This window comes from Canis lupus, chromosome 25 (genome assembly GCF_048164855.1).
Source record: "Canis lupus baileyi chromosome 25, mCanLup2.hap1, whole genome shotgun sequence".
NCBI lineage: Eukaryota > Metazoa > Chordata > Mammalia > Carnivora > Canidae > Canis > Canis lupus.
Genome location: NC_132862.1, coordinates 7,226,638 through 7,238,326, shown reverse-complemented (window position 1 = coordinate 7,238,326; position 11,689 = coordinate 7,226,638). Strand labels below are relative to the sequence as shown.

Here is an 11,689-nt window from a genome sequence, read left to right as displayed (position 1 = left end):
GCTCTAAAATTCATCCACTTAAAGTGCACAGTTCAGTGACTTTTAGCTTATTTGACGTTGTGCGACTATCACCGAAATCCGGTTTTAGAACATCTGCGTCACCTCCAAACGAAACCCTATACCCATTAGCCAGCACTCAGCCTTCTCCCCCACCTTCCACCTATCCCCAAGCCTTGGCAAATACTAATCTACTTTCTGTTTCTATACATTTGCCAATTCTGAACATTTCATGTAAATGAGATCATGCAATGTGTGGTCTTTTATGACCACTTCTTCCACTTAGCGTAATGTGTTCCAGGTTCATCCATGTCATAGCACATATCAGTACTTCATTCTTTTTTATGGCTGAATAATAGTCCTTGTATGGATCTACCACATTTTGTTTATTCTGATAGAAATTTGGGTGGGTTGTTTTTATTTTCTGGCTATTATGAATAATGCTGCTTTGAACAGGGATGTACGAATTTTTGTCTGGACACACATTTTTATTTCTCTTGGGTATACACCTAGGACTGGAATTGCTGGGTTATATGATAACTCTGTGTTTAATCTTTTGAGGAAATCCTAAACTGTTTTCAAAAGTGGCCACGCTATTTCACATTCCCACCATGTATGAGCCATGTATGAGCATTCCAATTTCTATACATCCTTCTAAACACTTGTTTTCTGTCTTTGGTTATAGCCATGCTAGCAGATGTGAAGTGCTACGTCATTATGGTTTAATTTCCATAATGACTAGTCATGTGGAGCATCTTTCCTTGTCCTTATTGGCTATTTGTAAATTTTCTTTGGAGAAATGTCTTTTTAAGGCCTTTGTCCATTTTTATATTGAGTTTTTTTCCATTTTTATTAGACTTGGAAGTTATTTTATATGTGGTGAATAAAAGTCCCTTATCAGAAATACGATTTCAAGTATTTTCTCACATTCTACAGTTTTTCCTTTTACTTTCTTGATGGTGTCCTTTAAAGCACAAATGTTTATAATTTTGATGAAATCCTATTTATTTTTCTTTTGTCACTTGTGCTTTTGATTTTTTTGTCTATGAAACAGTTATCAGGGGGCACCTGGATGGCTCAATCAATCAGGGGCCAACTCTTGATTTCGACTCAGGTCATGATCTCAGAGTCCTGGGATCAAGCCCTACATCAGGCTCTGCACTCAGCTTGGAGTCAGCTTGGGATTCTCTCTCTCTTCCACTGCTTCTCCTTCCCTCACTCATCTCATGCTCTCACTCTCTTTCTCTCTCTCTAAAATGAATAAATAAGGTTTTTTTTTATATAAGTTTTTTTTTAAAAAAAGGGAAGAAACAGTTGCCTAATCGAAGGTCATAAAGATTTGTTCCCATATTTTTTCCAGGAGATTTATAGCGTTAGCTCTTCTATCATCCATTTTGAATTAATCTGTGTGTGTGGTGTGAGGTAGGACTCTAAAGTCATTATTTTGTATGTGCATATCCATTTGTCCCAGTACCATTTCTTGAAAAGACCATTCTTTGTGTAATTGTCCGGGTGCATTATAAAAAAAATCAGTTGAACATAAATATGAGAGTCTATTTCTGAACCCTCAAGTATCCCACTTACTTATATGTCTATACTTACGCCAGTCATACACTGTCTTGACTACTATAGGTTTGTAGTACCTTCTTCAATCTGGAAATTAATCCTTTAACATTGCTCTTCTATTTCAAGATGGTTTGATCTAATCTGAGTCTTCTGAATTTCCATATAATTTTATGATCTGCTTGTCAATTTCTACAAAAAAGGTCCACTGTGATTTGATAAAGATTCTAAGGATTATGTTGAATCTGTAGAACAGTTTGGGTGGTATTGCCATCTCAACAATGTTAAGTCTTCGCATTAATGAACATGATGTCTTTCCATTTACTTAGATCTTCGTTTTCTTTCAATAGTGTTTTACCGTTTTTAATTATACAAGTCTTAGATTTCTTATGTTAAATATATAAGTATTCTATTCTTGTCGTTGCAATTGTCAATGGAATTGTTTTCTTAATTTCATTTTCTGATTATCCATTGCAAGTGTATAGAAACACAACTGATATTTGTACATTGACCTGGCATCTTGCTAAACTCATTTATTAGTTCTAATGATTTTTTAGTAGATTCCTTAGGATTTTCTTTATGGAAAATCAGATCCTCTATAAGTAGAATATCTTATTTCTTCCTTTACAATCTGTATGTCTTTTATTTTTTTTTCTTCCCTAACTCTAGCTAGAATCTTCACTACAATGTTGAATGGAAGTGGTAAGAGTGGGCATCTTTGTTTTGTTTACGACGTTAGAGGGGAAACATTCAGTCTTTCACAAATAAGTGTGACGTTTATCAAGGGTTTTTCATAGTAGGTTAAGGAAATTTCCTTCTTATGTCTAGTTTGTTGAGTGTTTTTATCATGACAGTGTTGGGTTTTGTAAAATGTTTTGTCAATATCCTATGTGTTTTTGTATCACATATTTATTGCTGTGTAACAAATAACCGAAAACTTAGTGACTTAAAACAACATTCGTTTTACTGACTCTCGATTCAGTAGGTCAGCAATGTGGGCCAGACTCAGCTAGATTATTCTTCTCTTGGTCTCGCCTGGATAGTCTCAGATGGACTCCCTCAGATGTCTGACATTTGGTGCTGGCTGTCAGCAGGGTCTCTTTTCATGTGATCTGTCATTTTCCAGGTGACTCAAGCAAACTTCTTTACACAGCAGTGTCAGGGCAATGATGCAAGCAAATGAGAGCAGAAGTTGCAAGTCCTCTTGATGCCTTGCTTGGAAATCACACTGTTCTATTTGCCAAAGCTAGTTGCAAAGTATAGCCCAGATTCAAGGACTGGTGTACTAGGCTCCACCTCCTCTTGGGAGGAATAGCATTTAATCCACCAAACCCATCAAAGGTCCTGTATTCCCTCCTACTGAGAGTCTGAGTTACATCTTCCCATAATCTTCCTTCCCCATTCTTCTTTCCTTGAAATTCCAGGCACAGAATTTTCTTGGGTAGATAAGAACCAATAAAGATCATTTGTTCTGTGGTTTATAACCTTCTCCTCAAGGGAGAGAAAGAAACTAAATAAATTTCACTCTTCGAAGATAAGTAGAAATGTCAGATCAGGGCAACGATGAAGTGCAATGTACTGTTTGATACCAGCTCCTATAAATGCAAAGGAAAAGCATAATCTGGAAGACTGTAAACAGAATTCAGTTTTTTCTGTTTTCTTTTCAGAGCCTGGTATTTCTCCTAACTAATTACATTTACATGATTTGTTTGTTAATTGTTTAGAAGCAGCTGGTCCAAAATAAATAGAGACAATGATAGTAATTTGCATATGTTTTTTTATTATAATTAAAGTTCCAGACACAAGTTTGAGCCCTTACAATGTAGAGCAGTTATGTAACACTTGTGTTTTGCAGAATGCGCCCATGAAAAGCAAAGAATGTTGACACATTGGATTTATTCAATTGCCTAGCACCTTAAAATTAACTGGATTTTTCAGCACTCCATTGTGGAAAAAAAAAAAAAGAGAGAGAAGCAAGTCATTAGAGAACATTGACAACTCGACTGACTTATTAAAAACAAAACAAAACAAAACTTCTTTTTACAAGCAGTACACGTTCAATTTCAATCTCTTGCAATTAAAGAGGAGGCACTCGGGTCTGTAAATCAAAAAAAGGTTTAATTTTAATCAGTATAAGGATGGATGAGGCATATTAAAAGGCTTAAACGTCAGAGTGGAAACAAAGGACCCTCTGGCACTCAGTTAACCAGAGAAATCAAATAATCTTGAGAGCCTTATCAGTCCAATAATGCAAGTGAGTTAGGATTTATTTTTGTTTAAAGTAGAGCCAATTTTATTGTCATTGATAACAATAGCTACCACATATTGAATATTATCACATGCTTTGGTATATTATATAAATTATGTAATCCTCACGACAGCTCTACGTATTCGTTTCCTAGGGCTGCCATAACAAAGCCCCACAGACTGGGTGGTCTTAACAAGACAGATTTATTTTCTCACAGTTCTTGAGGCTAGAAGTCCCAGAGCAAGTGTCCATGGGACTGGTTCCTACAGAGGGCTGTGGAGGGGAGGAGCTGCTCCCGGCCTCTCTCCTTGGCTGTAGATGCCCATCTTCTCCCAGTGTCTTCACATCATCTTCCCTGTGTATGTGTCTGTGTCCAATTTCCTCTTCATATAAGGACACCAGTCATATTGTACTAGGGCCCACCCTACTGAGCTCATTTAAACTTAATCATCCCTTTAAGTACTCTGTCTCCAAATATAGCCACATTCCGGAGACGCTATCTCCCAACAATACTGGGGGTTAGGATTTCAACATATGGATTTGGAAGGAGGACACAATGCGACCGGTAACAGATCTCTATTCCCCACTGTACAGCTGAGAAGATAGGCCCAGAAAGATTCCTATTTGTTCCAAGTGTCCAGTTAGTGGTAGTAGAGTGGAAACAAACTCCTATGTGTTGAATCCCAAAGCCCCGCTGTTAACCATGGCACTACACCACTGCACTTACTAACAGATGGATGTTTTCTCACCAGTGACCCCACCGATCTCCCACACTAGCCTCCACTTGCCCCCACCCTGCTCCCCAGGTCCAGTTGAACAGCCTAGCCAGGACTTTCCCCCGTGAGGGTCTCCCGAGTGGTTCCCCTCATTCCCAGCCTTCACCCTCCCTGCTCCCCTCACTACCATCTCCACCTTCCAAATACTCACAAGTGAGACACCCCCAGCTTTCTTTGAATCATATTTACACTTTATCTCACGAAGACTCCCTGGGCCTTCTCAACCCACTAGCCGATAAATTAGGCCAAGATAATGAACTGAGGAGAGCATTTAAGAGGTGCTTACTACACACCTGTGCCTGCCTCACAACTCACCTGCATGGTGAGCCTTTCCTGACTCTCCCAGCCTCTCCCAGCAGAACGACTTACCCATCCCGTATGCCCCACAGGGCCAGACAGGCTTTTAGCAGACACCAGCACTACTTTATTGTGACTATTTATTTTCATATCTGCCTTTCCAACCAGACTGAGACAGAAACGTCTTATTCATCTCTGAACTCTTAGGGCTTAGCATTTCGCCAGGTGCTCACTGGCAAGTATTCAATACCCGCTTGGCGAATGAATGAATGAATGATTGAATCAAGTCTCTACACATCAAAATGCTTCTTCACCTAGCTACATGCTGCATAAAACCAGAAGATTAGATCTTACGAGATTTTTCTTCTTTTGGTTTAAGAATGTGTACCTTAATGAAAAGATGAAGACTTTTCAGTTGTTTAAGCCACAGTATGGCGTGATCTCCTCGGGGGGAAGGTGGACGCAGGTATTAGGAGAAACGAGGTGCCTTAATCAGGAGAGAAGATACAGGGGAAGATACAGAAGGAGAATCAGGAGAGAAGCTTTTTCTCTCCAACAGCTTTTCAGAGGAGCAGCTCTGGTTGCCATAGCAACAGCAGCACTCTGTGGTACTTCCTTCCAGCTTCCTACCTGCTGGAGGAGGAACTGAAAGCCACAACCTGTTAACCCAGCGGGACATTCTCCTGGCATCTCTGGCGGGTGCAGCCAGCGGGGAGACTCGGAGAGATGGCAGCCTGCACCCAACCAGCAAGGATGGCAAGGAGACAAGCTCCAGGATGGGGGGGGCGGGTGAGGGGGGCGGGACCACACTGCTGCCAGGAGGTGAAGGCTAACGCGTGGGCACCAGTGACACAGGGATAGGGCGGCAGCTGCCACAGTCGGCAAATAATCACAGCTGGGGCAACAGTTCTTGGAACTGATTACCCAGAGATCCTCTGACTTAATTGATTTTATACGACCTCCTGACTGCAAAATTGGGAGCCTCCAACAATAAAGGCAATTTCCAAAAGGACAGCTGCTTGCTCAAAGGGACACCCCACACGGAACTGTTTACTGGAGCCTCTAATGACTTGTTCTTCTCAACTGAGCCAGGAAATGTTTTTCTCAACAAGAAATGGGGAAAATGCCAGACCTATGAATAGGAGATTGTGCGTGAGGGTGTTGCTACAGCGTGTAATTAGTAGTCTTCCTAATCAAATCAGCAGCTTTATTGTAAGATTTGCCCATTTCTCCAGCAGAAATAGGATTTGGAAATGCTCTCCAAAGTATCATCTTTCTAAGTTCTTCTTGCTCATTCTAAGTCTTCCATTAGAGAATTCTGATGTAATAATCTTGCAATGACTATTTTGCTCATATAGATTTAAATGAACCTGGATAGGACAATGTCACTGCTCCTTTTTTTTTTTTTAAGGTTCGATTTGCCAACATACAGTATAAGTCTTGAGCATAACTCAAATCAACAGTATTTTTTTGACATGGTATAAAGAAAAGGGAGAATTAGAGGTCATCATAAATTATATTCGATACATCTATTAACCAGTTTGATTCGTGGATTGCTGTGTAACCAATAATCCAAAAATGAAGAAATAAGGAGATTGTGGATTTGGAAAAAAAAAAAAAACATTTGGAGCTTATAAAGGTTTTCTCTTAAGAGAGGATTTTCTTTTCTGTCAACACCAAAGGGAAAATTTATCCAAACAATTCCTAGAGTTGATCACGGTTCATTGAGGAACAACACAGCAGAAACATATAATTTCATGGCGACTCCCACCAAGTACAACCTCTCATTACCAGCGACAAGCCAAATAATTTACTTAGCAACCCTGCTGCTGGCATTTAGCCTTTGTCTTTCTCACATCTGGTGCTCCGAGTATGATGCACTTAATAAACATGTTGATAAGCTGATAATTTATTTCTGGTACTATTTTTGCTTCTTTTTACACCAAACTTCATTCATGGGGTGGAAACCTATTGATTGCCCCATTGTTAAGTGACCTTTCTTACTATGTTGATAGGAGATTTTACAAAGCATGCGAATGAGGCTGGTCTTAGAAATCAAGCCTAGTATCAGCTACAGGCTGACATTTCATATCCCAGGCAGAAGTAAAGCAGGACGCCAAGGTGCAACGGGAGGGAAAGGCACCTCACCACGTTCCCTGAAGGCATCTCAGAGTCACAGCCACACGGGGAATTGATGTGTTTATTCCATGACCTCTAGATGACAATGTGCATTTTATTTTAACACCGCACGTTAAGATGGAAAATCAAATAGAGCTAATGTGATTTGGTTTATGACATTTTTCTGCAAAAAAAAAAAAAAAAAACAGACAGATGGCTATGCCAGATAGTCCCAGAACAACCGAAGACTGTTTGATACGGCTTCTAAAACAGAGAGTCATTCTGCAAAATCCAAATGGACCTTCTTTGCCTAAGGATGTCATCCATGCATCCATGTGGCTGCCTTTGACTCCATGAGGGGATAGGATGCACCAGCGGTCACTCTTCAGAAGACAAGAGCTCAGCTCCTTGAGGGGAAGGCAGGTAGATAGATTCAGGAATATGCTATGATAGACAAACACCTAGACCAGGAATAAGAAGCAGCCGGATTCTACTCCTAGCTCTGCCACCAACAAACTGTCATGTAACCTCACTCCGAGTCTATCAGTTAGCTGTCGCCACAGAGCAAGCCACCCAGAACCTAATGGCCAAAACAACAACCACTTATGATTTCCCACAAGTCTATGGCTGGGTGGTTCTGCTGATCTGAGAGAGGCTCAGCTGAGCTCAGCTGGGGTCCATTGGCAGAGCATCTGGGGGCAGCATGGCTTCAGCTCTGACACATTGGTTCTGCTTCAGGAGGTTCATCTCAGCCTCCACCAGGCTAAATCAGAATTGGTCTTATGGTGGGGGACAAGGGAGAAACAGGGGAAGAGAGGAGGGGAGAAGGGGAGAGGAAGGAAGAGAGGGGACAAGAGAAAGAGAGGAAGGAAGGGAGGGAGAGAGGGAAAGAAAGAGGGAGGCAGAGAGAGAACATGGTCTCTTGAGAGAACTGGCCATCTAACACTTCTACCACATTCTCTTTTTTTTTTTTTTTAAGATTTTATTCATTTATTCATGAGCGACACAGAGAGAAAGAGGGGGAGAGGCAGAGACACAGGGAGAAGGCAGGCCACATACAAGGAGCCCGACATGGGACTTGATCCCGGGACTCCAGGATCAGACCCTAGGCCAAAGGCAGGTGCTGAACCGCTGAGCCACCCAGGGATCCCCTCTACCACATTCTCATGTGCCCTTTACTCAAGTTTGTTTTGAGAATAAGCGAGTGGATCTTTGTGTAGAATTTACACAGTAAGTTGTGAAATATCTTAGATATAATAAGGCATCCAATACGTCCTTAGTGCTGTCCTCCATAGGATACACAGACTTCTATCCTCATGAGACATGAACTCAGTAATGACATCTAGAGGCAGGGAATGTCACAGGAGATATGTACGTTTGCTGTGTTGCACAAAGCTTTGCGCTGGCTTGTACAAGAACGCATCCACAAGAATACCAGCGTGCCATCAACGCAAACAATGAATAAGAACTGAGAAGGCCACAACTGATAGTAGCAAATCAAGACCCAGGGTGAGGAGTGGTAAGGGACTCTAACCCTAATACACAAGCCCTAAGGACAATATCATGACTATAGCTGAGTCTTATATTTAGTTCTGTGTTTCCTAGAAGCAAAGTAAACAACAAAAAAAAAGATGTGTTTCCTCGAGTATGGTGTGCAAGCTGATCTGTGAAGGCTGCGCCTGCCAGCGGGCCAGCACCCTCCTCCTCCCCACCCTCTGTGTGCTGGTTGCTGAGAAGCCTGTCGCAGGTGGAGGGCGATGCACTTTCCTGTCCATGGTGTCCCTGGGCTGCACTGAATGCTGGGCATGGCAGGGGGGTGAGCCGGGGGCACTCTGGGCTCTCAGCTGCGAGGTGCAGACTGCGGTCAGAAGAACAGGGCTTTGGCAAACAAGTTGAAGGGAAGTGAGACGGATTTTTCCATTCATGCCAGTGACACAATGGTTCCTTTTTAAATAAATTTAACCTATAAGTCAATACAGATATCAATATTAAGAATATAGAAAATGCGCGATGCCCGGTGGCTCAGCAGTTGAGCATCTGCCTTCAACTCAGGTCGTGATCCCGGGGTCTGGGATCGAGTCCCGCATGGGGCTCCCTGCAAGGAACCTGCTTGTCCCTCTGCCTGTGTCTCTGCCTCTCTCTCTGTGTCTCTCATGAATAAATAAATAAAATATTTTTAAAAACAGTAATACAGAAAATAGATAGGTAAGGCAAACTTGTGAAGTTATTATGTAAACACCTGACCTCTGAGAAGCAGCTTTCTGGGACATCCATTTATGAGCAGCACTGGGAAGTTCCCAGTGAACTTTACAGGACGAGGTAGTAGCAAATATGTCTCTGACTAGAGTCTGTGCACTCTGGGGGCCCTGTAAGACAGTGGGCATCTATATCTGTATTTATAAGAAGCAACACAAAATGAGTCCAATTTTCCTACTATTTAAACATTCTCATTGATGCAGGCACCTCACCTGCTTGGTCAGCCCAAAGCATCCCCCTGTGGTTCTTTAGGTCTCTGGGAGGGAAAGTGGAAGTTCCCTAAGCAAGGAGCTGATGCATTTTTGTTGTTGTTGTTCACTTTCATTGAATGGCCACATGTTGGAGTCCAGATGTGTCTCAGTGGGTGTGTGGCATGTGGCATCTGGTTCCAACTAAACTACCTCTCACACAATGGAGAGGAGTAAACACAAATCCCCCCAGTAATAAGCACAACCAAACAAAAGAAAATGGCACAGTGTGTACATCTCTGATTCTTAGGACATGCAAGCTTTTTATCAGCCACATTATGAGGCAAAGCAAGGTTCTGGTCTATTTGACCAAAAGTCAACCTCCAAACTTAAACTTAGTAGAAAGACTACTTAAAATGTGGATTTACCTCCCCTCTTGTTAATTATGAACCTTGCCTTGAGTTTGTGTGGCGCCTGTTTTATTAGCCAAAGGGGGAACATGAAGCCATCAGGATTAACAAGGCGTTTTTAAAAGGAATGAGCTTTGAATGTTAATTCATCATCATAATTGAGTGATATTGTTCTAGTAATGAATAAAATAAGAAAAAAAGTCACTGACTTTTATCTCTATGTCACCCTTTTAAATTGCTCTTTTATGCATGCTTTCTAATATAGATAACATATTGATATACTGGCATGGGTATATAATTTATAAATAAATCCATATGGATTGGGAGAGTGTGCTGATACATTTTTTTCATTAATGAGGGATATAATTAAAACAGTTGGGATACTGCTGCTTTAATTTAAAAATTAGATTATTAAACTTAGAATCACTACATTTGGAGAACAGCCACATAATAATTATTTTCATTGTAAAGTAGTCGACTGAAGACTAGTCTCGCCTGGTGTGGACACTGGGACAGGTGATGACCGCTGCTTCCATTGTGTCCACATCAGCCACCGGGCTGCCCTGGCCCTCGAAGAGCTGCCACCTCCGCCATTGCTCCTTCCGCCACTTGGCAGTTCCAAATGAAGCTGGTGTCATTTCTGGAAGGAAACTTGCCCAGCAGATCAAGCAGGAAGTGTGGTAGGAGATGGATGAATGGCTGGCACTGGGCAACAAGTGGCCAAAGTGATTGTGAGCGTGGTTCTGGTTGGTGAGAATCCTGCCAAGTCACTCCTACACCCTCAACAAAACCAGGTGGCTGCAGATGTGGGAACCACCAAACCATTGTGAAATTAGCTTTAGTTTCAGAAGAAGAGCTGTGGAATTTAATCAATAAACCGAATAAGGATAATACAAGTGGCCTCCTTGTTCAGCTGCGTCTCCCAGAGCACACTGATGAGGGCGAGATCTGTAATGCTGTATCTATAATGCGATAATCCTCCAGACAAGGATGTTGATGGCTTTCATGTCATTCAAAGAGGGCGAATGTGTTTGGATCAGTATTCCATGTTACCAGCTATCCCACGGGAGGTCTGGGAAATAATTAAGCAAATTAGCATTCCAACCCTAGGGAAGAATGTGGTTGCTGCTGGAAGGTCAAAAATGTTGGAATGCCCATTGCAATGATCCTACACACAGATGGGGCGCAGGAACGCCCTGAAGGCAATGCCTCCCAAAGAAGACCTGAAGAAAAATACCGTTCTTGCAGATATTGTGATCTCTGCTGCAGGCAGTCCAAATCTAATCACAGCAGATATGATCAAGGAGGGAGGAGCAGTCACCAGTGTGGAAATAAATAGACTTCAAGATTCCATATCTGCTAGTTAGTTGGAGATGTGGATTTTGAAGGAGTCAGAAAGAAAGCCAGTGACATAACTCCAGTCCTGGGGGTGTTGGTCCCAGTATAGTGGCAATGCTAATGAAGAATACCATTATCACTGCAAAAAACAAACAAACCAACAAAAAAAACAAAAAACAAAGAAAAAAATGGTTCTGAGGCTTAAAGAGTAAGAATTATTGAAACCTAAGGAGCTTGGAATAGCAACTAATTAATTGTGTTTTCCATCATGAACCACACTCCAAGCTAGTTCAAAAGGCAAAACAGACCAATAGAAATGCAATATTTTCTATTTATTTTACTTAAATGGTTTTAAATAGTTTAAAATGGTTTGTATTTCAAATCAAAACCACAAGGAGATACCACCTCACACCAGTGAGAATGGCTAAAATTAACCACACAGGACACAATTAATGTTGACGAGGATTTGGAGAAAGGGGAACCCTCTTGCACTGTTGG

General features: G+C 41.5%; 1 pseudogene; it reads left to right on the top strand.

Annotated features, from left to right (window-relative positions):
* The first annotated feature begins 10,372 nt into the window (after positions 1 to 10,372).
* LOC140616957 (bifunctional methylenetetrahydrofolate dehydrogenase/cyclohydrolase, mitochondrial pseudogene) lies at positions 10,373 to 11,445 on the top strand (annotated as a pseudogene).
* Positions 11,446 to 11,689: the final 244 nt, after the last annotated feature.